The sequence below is a fragment of the Rhinolophus ferrumequinum genome, chromosome 13 (genome assembly GCF_004115265.2).
Source record: "Rhinolophus ferrumequinum isolate MPI-CBG mRhiFer1 chromosome 13, mRhiFer1_v1.p, whole genome shotgun sequence".
Taxonomy (NCBI): Eukaryota; Metazoa; Chordata; class Mammalia; order Chiroptera; family Rhinolophidae; genus Rhinolophus; species Rhinolophus ferrumequinum.
This window is the reverse complement of record NC_046296.1, coordinates 51144425-51165789: the sequence shown is the minus strand read 5'-3', so window position 1 is coordinate 51165789 and position 21365 is coordinate 51144425.

Here is a 21365-nt window from a genome sequence, read left to right as displayed (position 1 = left end):
GACATTTGTGACCCACGCCGTTGTGTGAGGTTGTCAAAAGAACGCTGTCTGGGACTCGGTACTGTTGCTCTCTCACGCAGGAATTTACGAATGTTTACGTCTCTCATTTTTGTTGCTTTTGCCATAGCTTAGGCTCTCTTTCCCTCTTGACTTTTCCTCACTTAAAATCTTTTAAAGCTTTTTGGTTAAGAAATGAAAAAGTGGTCCCCTGTCCTCAGTCAGACACTTTCACCGCTGGAAGCTGAGATCCAGACATGTGAACGCCTCCCAAACTCAGTCCCCTTCATCGATTCTCCTCCACGATTCCCACCCTTACTCTTCTCCTCTCACAACAGGCAGATTTACCTATGACTGAGACCAGATAAAATGGGGCATTTGTTTCCGACACCAGGTCTTCCTGATCCTCACCCCTGCGTCCTCATGAAGTTCTAGATCTCTCCCTCCATTCTCCCCTAATCATTCAGAAGACGTTCATTAGATGCCACCTATGTGCCTGGCCCTTTTCTAGTTGCAGCAGCTACAACGTCAAATAGAACACAAACTCCTCAAAAAACTAGTCTAGTGGGAGAGATAAATTACTAACTCAACAAATAGATCGACACAATCTGGTGACGCATGATAAATGTGGTGATGGAGAAAACACTTTGGAGGATCACCTAACCGAGTCTGGGGCTGTGGCCAGGAAGGCACTGCAGAGGAGGAGTCGTAGGGGTTGTCTCTTACAGAATGAGTTCGAGTTAGCTAGATGAAAGGGAAGAAAGGGGCATCCCACATTAGACGACAGCATGTGCAAAGGTAGGGAGGCGTGAGCACGCATGGCCCTTGCAAGAAAATCACAAGTAATAGTTGAGCATAGGCTGCAATTGAGGAAGTTCTGGAAAATAAGATGCAGAGATTTAGGTAGAAATAAATGAAATCAGGGAGGGTGGCATTTGCTAAGCTAAAAAGCCATGGGAAGCCATTGAAGGAAGGGAGTGGTAGGATAAGATTTGTGTTTTCGAGTTCACACTGGTAGTTGTGAGATGAGCAGATTGGTAAGGTCCTGGCTGGAGGCATGAAGACTAGTTAGGAGAGGCAAGAAGTAAATGGTACCTCAATTAAGTCAGTGACTTTCAGAATGAAGAGAAGGGTAGACTCAGAGATATAGAAGAGAAAAAAGCTCCAGGACTTCCTGACTAACTGCACATGGCAGGGGGTTGGGGGGTTGGTGAAGGAGAAGAAGAGGCCCCAGTAGCATGACACCCAGGTTTCTGGCTTTGATATCAAGGTGAATAGAATCGCCATCACAAGAGAAACTTGGAGCAAGAGATGAGCTTGTTTCTTGCACTTGTCAAACGTGATGACTAGATTAAGCAAAAGAAGTCAAATACAAAAGACTATGTACCATTTGATTCCATTTTCATAACTTCTAGAGAAGGCAAAGCAACATCGTGACAGAAAGCAGATCAGTGGTAGCCAGGAGATTAAGGGTCAGGGCAGGGGACCAACTGCAAAGGGTCAAAAGGAAACTTTTTAGGGTTAGAGGATACTGAAAACCAAAGCTAAGATGCGAGAAAGAAATTTTACAGAGTGAAAGAGAGTACATTTTTCTAAGACCCATATCTTCATGGAGTGGCAGTCACCGAAATTAACGAAACTATACATCTAAAATGAATGAATTTTATTGCATGAAAATATCCCAGTAAACCTACTTTTTAAAGCAATGTCCTTGGAGACACCTACATGGAGATGGCAATAGTCAGAGGTGTGGATATACAGTATGGATTTGGAACCAATGGGTTAGGAGATTGTATAGAGGAGAAAAACAGAAGCCAAAGACAGCGCCCCCAGGAAACAGTGAGACATCTTGGGTGCAGAGGAGCCCAGAAAGACAGCTGAGAAGAAACAACTGGAGAACTAGAAAGTACACCAGGAGAAAACTGTGAACGAACATTGAGGGAGAGTTTTTAAAAGGGAAGAGTAATCACCAGAGTAAATACCTTCAGAACTCCACAAAGATAAAAGCAAAACTGAAGCATCCATTAGTTTTGTCCATCTGGAGAATCTTGGCAGAAGTAAAGTCAGAGATTTCTCTCCCTGGTCTTTCTTTTAGAATTCCTAGGTTCCATTGAGGCGGCATTTCTTTAAACAATGTTTTAACAGCAAAAACTTAAGGAAGAAGGTGGGGTAGGAGACTTGCACTGACCGATCCCAAATGTGCTGGCTTACAAAAATTTATTAATTTTTGGTCCTGAAATCTAATTTCTGAACATTTTAGCCATGGGTATACCTTTCTGATCATGCGATGGTTAGGTAAAAATTAAAAATAAATTGGAATTGCACAAGCACCTTTTACCTGAAAGCTCAGGCCTAAGTGTACTTGTGATGGCTCCAAGTGTTGATGACAGGAATTTAAGAACTATAAGAGACACATACTGGAAATATAGGAGACATCTGAGCCCCTGCTCAATGCCCAGAAGCAAAGGTGACAAGAAGAGGAAAATTAACAGGACATGTGTGTAGTGGTGGGGGGTAATACATTATTTTAAGACCAAGAGTGACACCTACTGGTCATAGAGATCACTCCAGATTCAACAACTTCTCTTTTCGGTTCAGGACACAGAAGAGAGGCTGACATTCCCAGGAAACACCCAGTCAGGGCTGCCCTTTGGCTTCCCAGGTCAAGACAGCAAGTCAGGCTGAGGGGTGGTTAGAATTAAGTGACAGTGTGTGAATTAACTAAACCCTGGGAAACACATAGTGACCAGTTCTTCCTTTTCCACGATGAGACCTGTAAAGAGAGAGCTTGACGGTCTCTAAAGCACTTCCATATTTATTGCTTCATTTGACCCTCACTCAGCTTTATGAAGCAGGCACAGGAAGTTGTCACAACCCCATTTTATGAAAAGAAGACTAAACCACAGAGAAGTTAACATGTTTCTACAAATGTAGCTCCCCTGGTCCTAAGACAAGTGCTCATTCCTTAACATCACATGATCAGAACTTAGCCAGAGATGCCTTAGGAAAGGGGGTGGGTATCTAGAGTCCCACATTTGGAGCCCCAAATGCTGTGACACAGCCCCCAAGCAACCCTGAAGTCATTCAGTAAACAAATACTTCTGGAGCACCAACTCTGGGCCAGGCAGTATATGTATAAGAACAAACTCCAGTCCCTGCCCTGAAGAAATGTTTAACCCAGCCAGGGAAGCAGACAAGCATGAAGAGATGGGATTGGATGGGGCTGCGACAGGCAGGCCCAGGGGGCCTGGGGAGCGCAGCTTTCCCGAGTAGGATTGTGGACCCAAGGGCACACCTGCTCCACACGTGGGCACCAGGCCTCGGCCACGGTCAGCTCCATGAGTGCTCTCCCTGTGCACTGGACACCTCCACACACCACTCTCCTTTCCAAAAAGAATGGAAACTGGAAAAGAAAATTCACCTCCTGTGAAACGAGGAAACAGCTAACACCCCAAAGCCCATGGATGGGGAGTAACTTCCCTTTGGGCCAAGTCAAGGGCAGAGGCAGACAATGACCTTCGGAGGTGCACAGTTCTAGAGAAGTCTGCACACATCAAAAATGGCCAAACCAGCAACCAAGAACTTGAAGAAGGAAGGGGTGACGTCTCAGAACTCACTAGGCACCATCAACGGACAGAAGAAGCAGGGAGCCAGCCCAAAGAGAAATATGTACATACAACTAGCCATGAGTGAGGCCAGTGGTAAACAGCTGCCTTCTGATCCAACATAGCCAAAAAGAATGCTAAAATGCTATCCAAAGAGTTTGAGCACAAGCCAAGAATGTTGTACCCTCGTACAGATCAACCAATGTCATCCGGAAAAGGAGTGGATACTTTTGGAGAGAACTTGCTTAGAAAATGCTTGCAAAGTCTAATCTTACTATTAGGTTGGTGCAAAAGTAATTGTGGTTTTTGCAATTGTTTTTAACCTTTTAAACCACAATTATTTTTGCATCAACCTAATACAACGACAATTAACTTAGCATAAGACTTTGTATTTGTGCCATGTCTCCATGTCTGTCATTTGTATAAAGTTCTAAATTTGCTGAATTCCCCTTAATTTTCTCATGCATGGATTCTCCCTTGAGTCTTTCCTATGTTGGCTTGTTACATAAAATTTGCTTTTGTATAATATTGATGTCGGTATTTCAACTGCTGCAGAATCACGATTTTTATACAGTAAGCAGTCTATGTGAGTTCCTCTGCTCTCTGATTGGTGCAGTTATTAAGCTAAACCTTCTATACTTTGTGATGCTATGGCTGAGACCCTGTAAACCACATTTCTACCTTACCAGAGGGCTCCCTGTTCAGCTCTGCCAACAGGTGGCGCCAGAGGCAGAGTGCGAGGATGGAGGAGGAAGAAGACTGAGACTGTCTCCTGTTGACATCCAATCTGCCCCCATTCCTCTGAGCATCTTCTTCACCCACGCAGGAGTGCTTTCCCACTGCAGCAGATGAATTCAGTCTGCGGTTTTACAGCTCTAGCAGAACAAGCCTCATTACATACCCTCAGAGACACCAGCACCTGCCAGCTCGGCCCCTCCTCAGAGGGCTGGATCCCAGACCCATAAGGCCCTTCCTCTAAGCTCCCTGACGCCCGCACAAAATGAGCAGTATCCACCACCCAAAAGTCCACATTTCGGCTTCATGAGGCCCCTCCTCCGAGCTTGTAAGGTTCAGTCAGTCTGACCTCTTGCCTTTGCTCCCCCAGCTTTAGGAATTGTCATTCCTAAATGCACTTGCTGCCTCTCTAACACTTAAGAGCCCTTTTGTTTTGGCTCGTGTTCAGAAATCAACAAATTCTTACCTCATTAACAATTCTTCGTATTAAATTATCCTGTTAAAATAACTGGTATATATTTTCAATCAATTATATCTTCCTTGATTTCTCTCTTCTTTGTTTTCTATTTTACAGTATACAACTCTTGCACATATTTTGATACATTTAGATCTAATTATTTCATTTATGGGTGCTATTTTAAATGGTACTCTTCAAATGAGGTAAAGGATTAAAGGACTCATTATTGTTAAAAAGTCAATTCTCCCAAAATTCATCTGTAGATTGAATACAATCCAAACAAAATCCCAGTAGGTTTTTTCCCCAGATATTGATAAGCTGATCCTAAAATTTATATAGAAAGGCAAAAGGAATCAAATTAACCAAAACAATTTTGTAAAGGAAGAACAAAGTTGGAGGACCCACACTACCTGATTTCAAAACTTGATATAAAGTTATAGTAACCAAGATAATTGGGTATTAGTGAAAGGACAACATACAGATAAGTGGAACAAGACAGACATAACAGACCTTCACATATAGGATTAATTGACTTCCAACAAAGATGTCTTGGCAATCCAATGGAGAAAAGATAACCTTTTCAACAAATGGTATTGGAGCAATTAAACATCCATACACAAAAACAAACATACAAAAAAAAAAAGTACAACCCATGTCTCACACCATATACACTTTCAGATAAATAAATACTAAGAGTTTTTATCATCGACTATCTTTACTAAAGAAACCGCTAAAAATACTTCAGGAAGAAAACATCTTCCTATGTTGCAAAAAGGAAAAATGAAAAAAATTGATAAACATGTGGGTAAATCTACACAAATATTACTTATGTAAACTAACAGTAATAATATCTACTTTGTAGAGTTTTAAAATGATTAAAAATATAGTACATAAAACATCTAATATAGGAAAGGGCAATTGGAGTTGCAATGAAATAATATCTTTGTATTTCTCAGGAAAATTCTAAAAATGCTTAATAATTTTAATTTTAAGTTAAACATGTATATTAAAATGTGAAGAGCAACTATAGAAAAGTCAAATCATTAAAAATTAAAAAAAACAAAGCATACAATTTCCAAAACAGTACTGACAAAAGGGAATGAAACAAAAAATAAATGAATCCTAAGATCACTAAGAAAGGAGGATGGAAAAGCATTGAAAATGTGGACAAATAGAAAGTCCAAAGATGACACATGAGTATAATATATAATAATGATTATAAAACAGAAAAATTGGTTATACTCAGCTGTTAAAATAAAGACAATGTTATTTTGGATGACAAACAAAATCCAACTAAATGCTATTTATAAGAGCTACACCTAAAATACAACATAGACTATTCGAAAGTGAAAGATTGGGAAAAGATATATCAGGCCTACATTAACTGGTAGAACTGAGAGATCTACTGTAGTATCATACAACATACAATTTAACAGAAAACATTATTAGAGATAAAGAAGGTCACTGTCTAGTGATAAAAGTTTCAATTCTCAGGAAGATATAGTAATTCTACCCTTGTATGCAACTAATAGCCTATCTTCAAAGTATGCCAATCAAAAATTGACTGAATTAATAAATTTAACATCATAGTAAAATCTTTTAATCTACCTTTCTCAGTTATTGAAAGAAACAAACTCTCAAATATTAATAAAGCTGCAGAAGACTTGAACAACACATGAACAAGCTTACTCTAATGAACAGCTATAAAACCCTTCTATCAACAATTAGAGAGTATGCATTCTTCTCAATCTCACGTTGAACTATTACAAAAATTGACCACATATTAGGAAGGCCATACAGCAAGTCTCTATAAAGTTCAAAGAATATGCATGAAATAGTCCATGTTTTCTGATCACAATATAATTAATTCAAAAACACCCAAAGGGAACAAACAAAACCACTTTTAAAATGCACACTATCAAACAGAGTAGCCAATATCCTCAGAGGAGCTTGAGCTCAGAGGCAAAAATAACTAGACACCCGAGAGTTACAATAACCTCAAAAGAAAGTCAACAAACTAAAGAAACATATACCTAGCCTAAATAGAAATATTAGAACAGATGAACCAAGGGTTTCTTTTTTAAATAAGCATTAAAATAAGTAAAGATGTTAGCAATACAAAACAGATTTTGAAAATGATTCTTGAAAAACCCAAGTAGAAGTATTAGATTTGATTATTACAATAGTAGAAATAAAAATCACAATAGATGGAATAAACAGAAAAATTAATACAATTGAAAAAAATGAATTGGTGAGTTTTAAAATTAGATTGATAAATGGTCTCAAAATCAAGCAGGAAAAAAATAAAGAGATAAAAGAGATAAAGGATTTTTTTTTTTTAACTATCTACTAAATAGATAGTAGTAGAAGGCCAACATCTGGAAAATAGTGGCCCCAGAAGAAGAGGAAAAAAGATGAGGAAATATTTGAAGAAATAACGGAGATAAGTTTCCTATAATGAAAGGAAAATAAAACAAGTTTAAAAGGGCTCAAGGATCACCAAACACTATAGTGAAATATAAGAATATCAAAATATAGAGAATAAATTTACATTTGTCATTGCAGATTTTAAATATCCCTCTCAAAAGCTGGTAAGTCAAGAAGACAGATATAAGAAAAGATACCGAAGATTAGAACAATACAATAAACTTGAACAATCAGTAAAATGACTCTATCCTCTGATTTGCCCCAAATAGTACTAATTAATGCCTGTTGCTGGGACTAATTATAAATAGTACCCCTTTCCACTCTCAAAGTGTGTCTTACATTGAACAATAAATTATGTGCTCATGCTGGCAATTTGATGTATTTCGAAATTTATACTCAACTATAACGAATATAATTTTTGTAGCATACAGGTAACATTTACAAAAATAGACCTTGTATCAGACCATAAAGGAAACCTCAATAAATAAATTCATTTAGTCATTCTTTCATTCAACAAGTATCTGTTGAGCACCTACCATGTGGGAGTTGGCATTTTTCTAGCCCTGGGACTAGAACCAAGGTGCTAAGTGGCTCGAGTTCTAGGACAACCAATCACATTGTGTTCTAACAGGAACATAGGCAGTAATGCCACATAGCAATGCTACAAGGCTTGGAGGTCTATCAGCACAGCTACCTGGCATTTTGCAATGCACAGTCCGCATGCCTTGGGCATAACAGTTAAACAAAAATCCTGCCCGTCTGGAGCTTATATTCTAATAGAGACAGAAAATGAACAAAATAAATAAGGAATGTGTTCAGTATTTTAGAAGGTGATAATGATATGAACAAGAATAAAGTAGACAATGGAGACAGAAGTACCAGAAACCAAGTTTGAAAAAAGAGTGGTCACTTTGGGTCAGGATAAGCCTATTGAGAAGGTGACATTTGAACAAAGATTTAAATGAGGAAAGGAAGTGAGATACCTGGATATCTGCGGGAAAGCACACCAAGCAGAGGGAACAACCATTGCAAAGACTCAGATGTGGGAGCTTATCTGGCATATTTAAGTAAAAGCAAAGAAGCCAGTGTGGCTGAGTTCAGAGAAAAAGAGGGAAACAACAGTAGGTGATGAGATCAGAAAGGTAAATTGGGCTGACGGTGTTGACCCTCATCAGCCATTTTATACATGGGCTTTAACACTGAGGAGACTGGGGGGCGTCTAAAAATCATTGAGGAGGAATGACATCATCTGACTCATGTTTTAAAGGATCACTTAAGCTGCTGGGTTGAGAAACGATTGTTGCTATTTCGAAGGTAGAAGAGCCAATATAACTTCCTGACATTGAATGTGGAAGGTGTGAGACAGAAAGAAATCAAAGGTGACCCCCAAGGATTTTTATCTGGGAACTGAAAGACTGAAGTTGTCATTAATTAAGATGCAGAAGACTGAAAGTAAAGCAGGGTTTAGGACAGGAGAATTATTTGGGGCATGTTAAATTTAAAATGTCTATTAGACATCTAAGTTGAGATATTTTTGTTCACACTTGGATATAAAGAATATAATTCAGGAGAGTGGTCTAGGCTGGAGATAAAAATTTGTAAGACCTACTATAGATAATATTTAAATACTACACGGAACTGGAAAATCATGAAAAGAGTGCGTATGGAAAGATGAGAGGTCCAAGAACTGAGCCCTGGGATGTTCCAACTGTAAGAGGTTGGTGGGAGAAGACACTGAGGAACAGGCAGTAAAGTTGGAGGCAAATCAGAGATGGGGTTCTGGAAACCAGGTGGGGAGAAAACGCTTTTCAAGGGAGATGCTGATAATAGATTAAGTAGGATAAGGATGAAAATCGACCATAGGATTCAGAAAATAGCACTTCCTTATTCTGCCTTCTTGGTAATTGGTTTAGGAAAGAATGGGGAAAAGGAAAGGACAAAGTGAGGTATTTTTTTAATAGAGAAATTCCTTCAACGAGTTTTGTTGTTAAGGGAATCAGAGAAATGGGGCAGAATCTGAAGGGAGAATTGAGATCAAACGCAGGTTTAAAAACAAACAGTAAGAGGGAGAAAACCAGCATGCTTATATGCTAATGAGAATGGTCCAGTGAAGAGAACAATGAGGGAAGTGGAATAGAAACGAAGGAGAGTTACACAAGGAGCTCCCCTGAGCAGACATGAGGGATAGGATAGAACGCCAAAGACGGCCAAATTTAGGACCCTGAGAATTAGACTAAGACTAACAGGAGGATGAGGGAGCACAAGGGGTGGTGGGTATTGGTGGGTATTCTGGCAGCGTCAATTGTCTCACAGATATAGGAAGCGAGATCTCCAACTGAGTGTGAGAAAGTGACGTTGCAGGGTATAGTAGAGAGCTAACAACAATAGAAAAGGTGACCTGGCTAAGCAGAGACATAGCCGCCACCACCTGCGCCACCGGGGCCAGGCCCAGCTCAAGCCAAGGCCCAGCTCAAGCCAAGGCCCAGCTCTGGCCTAGCTAGAGCTGTGGGAAAGTGACATCACTCAACAAGGATATGAAAAGAAAAGGGCAGAGCTGCTTGCGGGCTACATACCACTTATTCAAGGAGTAGATCCATCCCTACAAGCAGAGAACAGGATCCCCCGCCTCCCAAACCAACCCCCCCCCCCCCCCCCCCCCCGGCACCCACACTGAAGGAGGAGCGCTTTTGGTCAGACGTTCACCCTGAAGCCACGCACACAGCTTTGGTTGATAAAGAGAGTAAGCTGTCGGTGCCTTGGGAAAGTTCTCTTGTCACATGCCGCTAAGGAAACCTGCGCCCCTCCAGACGCATCCTCTACGTGGTGCATCCTCTACGTTAGACAATGAGGGCTCTTTCCGCGACCCCGAGCAACTCACCTCTGCTGGGCTCCCATGTCGACAGGTCAGTCCCTCAGGGCTGGTCTGCCTCATCCTTGGAGTCCCACCACCTCAGCTCACCGGAGGGAGACATACATAGCGCGCTCGCAGGCTCCAGGGGAAATGCGCACCCGCCCCTCCCGACCGCCGTGCCCACGGGCCTGGGTCTGGGAGCACTCGCACCGTGTGCACCCACAGCTCCTCGATAAGAGGAGACCCAGGGCTCCAGAGGAAATATCCTGGACACGCTAGGTAGCCAGCACCCTGGCCATGGTAGGTAGCAACAGTCTAGTCTGTCTGTCTCCTTTTCAAACACAGGTTCTCTCCTCAGATATTGAGAGCATCGCTTTAGTGTGTTGTTAGCAAACCTGAGGCAGTCATCAGTTATAATCCTTCAATGCCTATAAGCTAAGACCAATGTGGGCAGTGAACATTATGACAGAAAGCATCATGCAGAGAAATAAATCTATGGCATTGGTCAAATGGGGAACAAGAAAAGGACGGAGGAGAAAAACCTCCAAATTTAAACTGCATGCCAAAGGAGTTTGCATTCACAATATGGTAGGAAAATGAGAAGCCGTGGGAAATTTCTTTATATGGACTCATTGTGGCCTAATGGAGCAGGTTTTAGTGTGAGTGCACCCAACCCTCCACCCTTCTACCCCGCCCCCCTCCTTGCCTGTGACACAATAGTCCCCAGCACTCTCCGTCCTCAGCAGGCTGTGAAACGGGTACAACAGCAATCATGGATTTTTATGTGCAGGCCCAGAAATATTAGCGTAATTTTCATAGTGCCCCCGTTTATACCATTTCCTTTTGAAACAGTTTTTAGTGTCTTTTATCAAAATCATGTGAAGTTTTCTTTCCAAGGTACCAGATTTAAATTGTAGAAAAATTCCAAGGATCTCAGACCTAAGCCTTGAATGTATATTTTGATATTCCTAAGCAGTAGGTCCGATTTTGTGGAGGTCTTTTAGTAATTTGTCCAGAGTCAAAAGGAAAATTCTGAGTCAACATGAATGAAGGTTTTTACATTGGTTAGACAGATTTTTTTTCATTTATTATTCTTTATTTTTGAAAAAACTTTAAGAGCTTAGTTGCGGTATAATTGGCATGTAATCAATCAACTGCACTTATTTCAAGTGTACAATTTTATAAGTTTTAAGATATGTATACACCCATGAAACCATCCCTACTATCAAGATAGTGAATATACCCAGCACTCCCCAAAATTTCCTGTGCCCCTTTATCATACCTCCCTTCTGCCCTCTTTGGTTTCCCCCACCCCTCAGGCAACCACTAACACTATAGATTAGTTTGTATTTTCTAGAACGTTATATAAATAGAATCATACAGTATGTACTCTTTATTGCCTGGCTTCTGCCACTCTGCATAATTATTTTGAGATGCATTCATGCTTATGCATATATCAAAAGTTCATTCCTTTTAATGATGAGCAGTATTTCATTATATAGATGCGCTAGTTTGTTTATGTATTTACCTATTGATGGATATTTTGGTTGTTTCCAGTTTGGGGCAATTACAAAGAGAGCTGCTATGAATAATCTTTTAAAATAATAATGATAATAGAAAATATGGACAAGATATCACCTATGAAAGTGGGAGACAGCGAGTGGACTATAAAAAAATATAATAGGACTGCTGAGCAGGAGCAGCAGTCTGTTGAAATTTGTCGTAATGAATTTAGAGTAAGACAAATCAGCATAGTTTTGTGTATTTTTCCAGCCATCGTCAGCTACACGAGTACAGGCACAGAGAAGACAGAGAATTACATTTAACCAAGGTTAGAGTTTTGCTCTGAGAATACTACAAAGCAAAAGAGGGGCAAGATATCTGAGAGTGCATGCAACAGAGATGCTGGCTGGCCCTGAAGTTTGCAGAAGGACCTAAGGAAGGTAAGTCAGCGAAGGTTGACTGTGTGTCTGAGTATATATATAAATATGTAGGTGATTTCGTAATTAAACCTCAATAAATATAGGTAATGAATTGGTTGTTTTTCTTTTATGATTTCAATCCTTTTCTATACCAAACTGCAAGCTTACGAAACTCCCAGCTCATGCCAAAAGAAAGAAATGAAAAAGAGAAAATGGGTGGTTTTATTTGCAGGACTCTGGCGCATCCCAGAAAGGCTAGTTAAACATAGTTGAAGGGGATTCAGCAAATAAATAAAAGGAATTCACTCATATTCCCCTTCCTTTCAGTCATTCTCCACTGCTCATCCCTAGGCTGTGAGGGGATGGATTTGTGTTTGCCTTTGCGGTGTTAATACACACTGCAGGAGGACTCCTTGGTAGTTGTTTGAGCTAACTCTATTTCCACAATGAAAACTCACAGCAGACCCAAGTGCAGATAGCATTTGCATGGAGTATTTGAAGAGGCACCAGTCCCCTGAGAAAGTAAACCTAAGTTCAGGTTCCAACTTGCCATAGACTAGTGGGCAAGTCTCCTAACCTTGCAGAGCCTTTGTTTTTCCATCTGGAAAATGGGATCATTACTTGATCTGCCCGTTTCAGACTTGTAATGATGACCGTAAGCTCTAGGAGAGCAGAAGATATGTCTACCTCATTCCTTATTTGAACTCCTGTGTCTTGCATAATGCTGGGCTCATAGTAAACTCAACCCACATTGTGGTTAAATAATAGCTCAAATGATGTGAAAGAACTTTTTTAAACTAACAAGTACTACACAAATGTTAAAGACAATCTGTGTTCCTTTGCTGACTCATGCTCCCTCCTTTCCCCACACTGTTATTGCTCCAGCAGTACCTGCAACCTAAAAGCTTCCCCAGGCCTTCTGTGCCGGTGTGATGTCCCCGAATATATGTCTACCAACCCATACTCCCAGCATCCCCCAGCACAGCTGAGATCTCCACCTAAGTCACACATACTCCCAAAATCTTTAGTCTGCCAGGATTTCTTAGGACCACCCCTAGCACAGAATCCTCTTCTCTGCAGATCTCCAGGAATATCTAACAAGCCTGATCCCAAAAAAGCTCTCCCCAGTCAGACAAGTTTCACTCAGATAAGTTTCACGTTCTCCGACTTTTCTAGCTCAGCCCATCTCCTCAGCCCCTTTCTTTCCCACTTCAGCCCCCGACTCGAATTTCTTTAGACAGCCCCTACTTCCCCCTCCCCCTCGTAGCAGATGGTGGAGGAAGAAGTGAAACCTGGTGGGCATCAGCCAAATGATGAGCCCCTTTACCTTTACCTTTTATCAGGCTCTAAAACTGATGTTACGGGGTAACCTAGGAGTAAACCAGAATTCAAAAGAATACCATCCTTGCCAACACTCATTAGATGAATGTGACAAAGGGCGGGGGAAAAGCAAATGAGTTCAAAACCTGACTCCACAATTACTCTGCTTATTAGCCATGTGATATGGCTTAATGTCTTCAAGCTCCTGTTTTAGTACCTATAAAGTAGGAGTTGTTCAAGGACTAAAGGGAATCATTTAAGTACCTAGCACTTTATAACTCAGTAAATGTCAGTTCCCCGCCTCCTTTCACTCAGTGCATCCAGTTGCAGCCATGGCCCGCACACCCAGGTGGAATGCTTTCTCTTAATGATCCCATATGGACTCTCCTTCCTTCATCACTGCAGGAAGAAAATGAACAATGCCAGGGCACTTTCTCTTTACCCGCCCTTCTTAGAATCACCTTGTGATATCCCCTTTTTCACAGAGGCTCAGTGATGTCAGGGGTCTTTCTCCTGATCACATAGCTCCTACAAGGCTTAGCTGAGATTCAACCCTAGTTCTCTGGAACGCCAAAGTCTGCTTTTTAAGCTTCCCACTGCACTCTCCTTCAAAAGGATGAATATGAATCAGAATGACAAACTGGTTAAAATGATTATACAACATCAAAAAAAGAAAGTTATCATCCAGGAAAGGCAGTTTATTCAGGGTACATCTTTATCATACTGTTGAACATCCTTCTGTCCTTGAGTCTCCTCTCATCTGAGTTTCTCTCTCACTCCACAAGGTGGCAATATTCAACAAAGTTAGGTGAAAGCAACTCACACATATTTAGCCGGGATCCCTGAGGGTATTAACCCCTCAACCTTATTTAAGTACGTGCAAGAACAGACATTCACTAATATGTACCCTGAATATGCTGGGCAGAACAAACATGAGCATCACAACAGAAAAGTGTCCTTCAACTCGCCTTACTCTGGGAAAGAAAAAGGTAAGCTCTCAGGAATTGGTCTGACACATTACAAGTAACGTCAGAAAAACAAGAAAAAAAGAAATAAAATAGGTTAAGAAAAGGAAAGAAAGACAAAAAAGAAGGGCAAATATAATAACAATAATAATAATAAGGAATGGGGCCAGGATTAATGATAAGGAAAGCAAAAAGAATGTTCTGAATTTGAAGACCCTACGTTTCTAGCAACCCAGGTCAAATCAGGATCAGAGAGTTACTTGACCAGGGTCACACAGCAGCTGGGGCAGAGTCATCTTTTGGGCTGAACTACCTTTCAGCCATGAGGCACCACTGGGGCACTGAATCCGTAACTAATTCCACAGGCTCCAGGATCAAAGACTCATAGATCGCTAGACTCACTGACCCTAGGACTACCACTTCCAGAAAAATGGAATAGATATATTTTTCCCTATTTTTCCTGCTAAGTATGGATAAAAACCCTAGATATAAAAATAACATAAGACTCTAAATGTTAGAGAAAGAAGAAGGCGGATAGACTAGGGACCTCAGGACCCAAGAAACTACACAACGGTGGGTTCACTGAGTTTTCTTTCTTGCCTCAAGGTTGAATACGGGAGAAATGGCAAGCTGAAAACACAATTAAGCACGGAAAGAGAGAGAGAGAAACAGAGACAGAGACAGAGAGACAGACAGAGAGAACTTTTAGACAAAACTACTCAATTCTAGACAAATACCACAGAAAAAGCTGCAGTCCCACCCCCACTCTCACCAGTAAAAGCCAAATGGAGAACCTGGATTTCTACTTCTGCCAGGCACCCCCAACTCCCTTCCTTTGCCCTAAGCCCAACTGGTGTGTATCAGAGAAGACCAAGTGGGAAGCTGGGATTTTTCATTCTTGCTGAACAATAACGAGGATCCTGGCCTTCTGTCTCCACAAGGTAGCACCCCTCCCTTTCCCTGCCAGGTAGTGTTAGAGAAGCAGAGTGTTGGGACTTCCACCACCACTCAGTCATAATGAGGCCAACCCACACCCACTCCGCATCCCCCTGGCATCAGTGGAGACCTGTTTTTATGATAATAGGTGGTTACAAATATGTGTGAGCTAAATTGACACCCAGAGCAATAAACTGCCTAACTCTGAAGGACTTTGAATTGACTTGAAGTTAAAAAATAAAATAGACAACCTACACTGAAATGCTTCCCTTCTGGGGAAAAAAAATATTAAGTATCTTTGGCCTAATCCAATGGAAACTTTCTCCTGAATCATTAGCCTGCGAATGAGCTAGGATGAAAATATTAAGTGTTTTTTAATCTGGTTCACCACCTCAAGAATAGTCCCTTTTTCTTCAAAGAAAATACCATGTTTCCCTGAAAATAAGACCTAGCTGGACAATCAACTCTAATGCGTCTTTTGAAGCAAAAATTAATTTTTTTTTTATTTTACTATAAGACTGGGTCTTATCTAACATAATATAAGACCCGGTCTTATATTAATTTTTGCTCCAAAACACACATTAGAGCTCAATGTCTGGCTAGGTCTTATTTTCAGGGAAACATGGTAATAACACCTGGCTGTGCTCTCCCTGGGTGCAGACGCCTGTCCGTCTCTGGATTATTGGCTTCTTTCTTAGAGCCTTTTGTGGCTCTTGCTACCCATACCTGACCTTTCCTCCAATCCCCGTCTGGCCCTGCCTTCTGCTTGGGGCATCCCTGCTAAGAAGCCTGTGCTTTCTGTCTGCCTTTACTTTGGAGTGGGCAGGGTATACACATCACCTCGAAATTCTGTGTATCTTTTTTTTGTACCCGTGATAAACATCAATTTTTTTTTACCAATATTTCTAGTTCTCCTGCCTGGCACACAGTAGGATTATACCTCTCTGCTACCTCATCTGACTCATTTTGGTCAGTAAAATGTGAATGAAAAGTATGTGTGCCACCTCTAAGTGGCAGCATTTACCAGTTGGTGCACAATGCTCCATGTTCCTACTTCCCTTGCTGCTGCAACCATGGGTGCTCTGGAAGGTCAAGCCTGAATCCACCTTGGCCCTGAGTGAGGTGACATGGAACAGAAGCCCCACCAACCTCAATGAACAAGTAGCAAAAGCAAGACATAAACCTTTGTTTTAAATCACTGAGTTCTTTTTCTTTCTTAACCACAGCACAACCCAACCTATCCTACCTGGTACTTAACATGGCTGGCTGAGCGCATTCCTGTCTTGTTAGCAATTTAGGTTTTGATGCTTTCTGGTTACATTTGGTGTTCAATATTAGGTGACGGTGCTTTCATGGGATGCTCTATACCGGAGCAGTGTGATGGCACCTCTGGGAAAGTGATACCCCTCTGGCAATAGTGAGGCTTCTCAGAACTCGGAGAGGGTGGTAAGCTTCCCCTCTGAAAGTTCAAGTATAAACCAACACATAATAAATAGGAACCGAGATAAGCAGTCACCGTAAAAGGCAGAATGGCTCCTGAAATAGAAAAACTAGCATTATCATTTGTTTTATTCCATTAAGGAAAGAATGTAAATTGAGAAGCAAGTGTTCAGAAAGGGGAGCGTAGAAAGGAGTGTCAGAGACCTAAACTCATTCAGCAAACGTTCATTAAACACTTAGGCACTTGGCCAATTACCAGAGGCGCTCAAAGTGGTTACCATCAGCGTCCAGACACTTCTAATTATGGTGAACTACTGCTTGAGCAACGTTGGCCAACGTGTCCACTTGTATACATTTTTTTGGCACCCCCAGTATCCCGAGATTTAAGGAGGCAGATGCTTAAAGAGTAAACTAGAGTTGCTCGTACACTACTTTCTCCATGAAAAATCCCTTGGGCTGACTCACAAACCTCTTATAATGTGAATCCATTTCAAACCAACTGGGACCCACCCCAAAATGATGCCATGGTCCTTTCGCTTGTCCTCCCTGCTCCCTCCTGCCAGCTGCAACACCACAGTGTTCTTTTCTCAGAATATAAATTTAGCTCCTAGAGGAGGATGAGCAAGGCTCATGGCAACTGTGCTCTTTCCAGGTGGTATGAGTCATTCAGCCTCCAGAGGGGACCTCCTCCCAATGTCCCAGCCTGTCTTCAGCCAGCCAGTGGGGCCGGGGTAAACATACTTGAAGAGATGTCTCCTGTATTACGTTATTCACTCTCCCAGAGAACCAAAGCGGGAATTAAATCGACCCAGAAGATGTTCTGTTCTCTGTGTTTGGCTTCTCTAACTCCAGTTTGCTTTTTTCTCCTTTATACAATTTATTCGCAACGGATGTGTTATTCAGATCAGATGGTGGAAGCAGACCCACTGTGCAGGGAAATAGCACGCCTGTGTTCCCACCCTAAATTCTAACTGCTTTTTTAAGCTGAATCTGATTATTTTTGCTTTTTACCATTTGGTGTTTCACACTAATGTGCTTATTCCAGTCTGTCCCATAAACATATATATTTCACTTCTCTCTCTCTTAATCCTCTGGCTCTTGGTTTTCCCAGTGGGCTAGCACTTTCCAAAAGGCCTGTTAAGTGATAGTTGGTCTTTCTACAGATAAGGGGGCAGAGGCTGCCATCTAGTGTGCAAAAGGGGAAATGCGGGCATGAAAGAAGTCAACTATGTCTGCAAAAGCACATTGCTCCAAACCAATTAAAAAATGGACAGAGGACCTGAACAGACACTTCTCCCAAGAAGAAATACAAACGGCCAACAGATATATCAAAAGATGCTCAACTTCACTAGCTACTAAGGAAATGCAAATCAAAACCACACTGAGATATCACCTCACACCTGTTAGAATGGTTATTATCAAATAAAACAAGTAATAAGAAGTGTTGGACAGGTTGTAGAGAGAAAGGGATCCTCAAACACTGCTGGTGGGACTGTAAATTGGTACAGCTGCTATGGAAAACAGTATGGAGGTTCCTCAAAATATTAAGAATAGACTTACCATATGACCCAACGATCCCTATACTGGGTATCTATCCGAAAATTTTGAAAACATTTATTCATAAAGATATGTGTACCCCTATGTTCATTGCAGCAGTATTCATGATGGCCAAGAAGTGAAAACAACCAAAATGTCCTTCAATAGATGATGGGATCAAGACGATAAGGTACCTATACACAACGGAATGCTACTCAGCTATCAGAAAAGATGAAATACTGCCATTTGCAACAACATGGATGGATCTAGAGAATATCACACTAAGCGAAGTAAGTCAGATGGAAAAAGTGAAGAACCACATGATTTCACTCATATGTGGGGTATAAAACTGAAAGCAACAAAGGAACAAGACAAACAAATAAACTCATAGACACAGACAACAGTGTGATGGTTACCAGAGGGAAGGAGGGTGGGGGGGTAAAAAAAAAAGGGTAAAGGGGGGGTCAATATATGGTGATGAAAGGATATTTGACTTTGGGTACAGATGATGTATTATGAAATTGTACACTTGCAACCAATATTAACCAATGTCACCCCAATAAATTTAATAATTTGTTTTTAAAAAGCACATTGCTCCTATCCTGTCAGTTTCTGGGACTGATGATGAAAGTTTGTCCCACAATCACACAGGCTATATACATTAAGAGCTAAAGAAATGGTGTGTGGATGAGAAAAAAACATTCCTCTCCCTTTTCCTGGTATAGTGACCACCCATCCCAGTTTACCTGGGACTGAATGGGAACCTAGGACAGAGAACTTTCAGTGCTTAAACCAGGAAGGTCCTGGACTAACAGGAATGACTTGGTCACCCTATCTGGAGAGATGAAAGCAGAAACTGTGAGAAAGAAAAGACCCCAGGCATCTGGCTGGGGGCAGAAGACTTGGCTTAAGAAAGAGAACTTTTGCTTTTATACAAGAGACTGGGCTTTGTGGATATCAGAGGGAGGAGGCTCAACCAGGGAGCAGAGAAATTACTTGGAGCAATAGCCAAAAATATCTTGGATCAAGAGTCCAGGCTGCACTCAGGGGATTCTCTCAGACCTCCAGACTGAAGGATCTCAGTGAAAATCATCTGTCTCCTACTGGAACAAAGGTTCTGCATCTATCCTTACAGACTTGATCTTGCTGACCTAGGCAGTATATTTTTCATATAAATCCCTCACATAGCCTCAGTGCTTCCAATAAACTCATTCAACTATGCTGACGAAGTGAACCGGAACTCAGTGCTTCCTTGACCATCGAGGATGCCCCAGTGAGCAAGTGGATTTTAGGGTTGTTTCGGACCAAATGCTTGTGTTCCCTCCAAGATTCATATGTGGAAGCCCGAATCCCCAATATGATAATATTTGGAGGTAAAGCCTCTGGGAGGTGATTACGTCTGGATGAGATCATGAGGGTGAAGCCCCCTTGATGGGATTAGTGCCCTTATAAGAAGAGAAAGAGACCAGCTCTCTCTCTCTCTGCCATGTGAAGACGCAGCAAGAAGAAAGCAGCTAAGCTGTCTACAAGCCAGGAAAAGGGCTCTCACCAGAACCTGATCATGCTGGCACCCTGAGCTCAAGCTTCTCAGCCTCCTGCACCATGAGAAATAAATGTCTTGTTTAAGCCACACAGCCTACGGTATATTATTATAGCAACCTGAGCTGACTAAGACAGAGGTTAATTTGGGCTCAAGTTTGTGGCTGTGCCACTAACCAGCTGTGTGACACTGAGCAGGTGACTTTACTGTTCTGAACGCATTTTTCTCCATGGGCTGTTGTGCAGATTGGATGAAGCATTCGCCCAATGCCTAGCATTTGGCTGGTACCAGGTAAATCCTGTCTATTGTTGACCAAGCAACCCAGAATCACTTCCCAGCGTCCTGGGGCTCCTTCCGTTTCTTCAAACAGATCCAAGATTGAGCCTGGTTTTCTTTCTGTTTAAAGTTTCCAGCACCTGCTTTACTTCCTGGTTTTCATTCCACCCTTCAGGACTGGCTGCAGAGTGGAGATAATAACAGCAATTTGGGAGATTAAACGAGATAATTCATGTAAAGAGACAAGAGTAGAGCCTAATATAAGGCAAAAGCTTAAAACCGTTCTTGTCATTGCTACTGTTGTCTTGCCATCCCCTTTTCAGCCATAAGCCCTGTTCATTTTAACAACTGCCAGAGTCAAAGAAACAAAAGTTTAGGAGGTCCCCAAAATTACACCCTAAAATCTAAGCAATGCTGAAAAGCATCAAAGGCCGTCCTGGTTCGCTTGTTCAGCCATTGAACAAAAATTTGTGGTGTCTATGCCAGACCTGAAGAAGGCAGGAAGAAAGGCTACCAGGTGAACAGGACAAACAGAGCCTCTGCCCTCAAGGAATTTGGGCATCAAAGGCAAATTGTGACAAGAAGCCAGCATTGGGAGACTTGGAGGGCTGTGGGAACATGGAACAGAAGAACCTGTGTCTCAGGTAGGATCTCTGAAAGGCAGTCATTTTCAAACTGACATATGAAGGATGAGGACAGAACAACTTCACCTGCCAAAGACAGGGGCAAGGAGAAAGGTGGAGGGAATGCCCAGTGTCGTGCGAGGGACCCTGCTCGCTGCGCCATGTGTAGTGCAGGGGATCCTGCCGACTTCGCCATGTGTCATGTGGGGCGGCCTGCTGGGTCTCAGCTTCCCACATAAGAACGCAGGATATGGCGAGGCCAAAAAGGAACACCCACGGAGCCATAGGTAGGGGAGTCATATCTCTATACTCTCGCTGGCAGCTGGGTTGGAGAAACAGGAAACAGGAGCCACACAATTCTCAACCCTCACTGTGCCGCTTGCAGGCTCAGCCACCATCTCCTTGCTAACCCCCATCTTTCTTGCTAGCGAAGCCACGGCAGTTATATTAGTGGCCAATGGCTCACTGGTTACAGCTGACGGCCAACTAGCCACAGCTGATGGCCATCCAATCACAGTCGATGGCCATTTACTACCTGAGCCAGCACCTTTCTATGTGAGGCCGAGAGCCTGGAAACTGCTTTTTGGGGCTCTGTCCCCACACCCAGTCATGGGACAGAGGTCAGGATGGCCAATATGAGGGACTAAGAGAAGGCAGGAAGATAAAACAAGAGGAGCAGAATGGTGCAGGGTGACACTCAGAGGAGAGGCGGAAGCTGGAACTGCAGAACCTTAA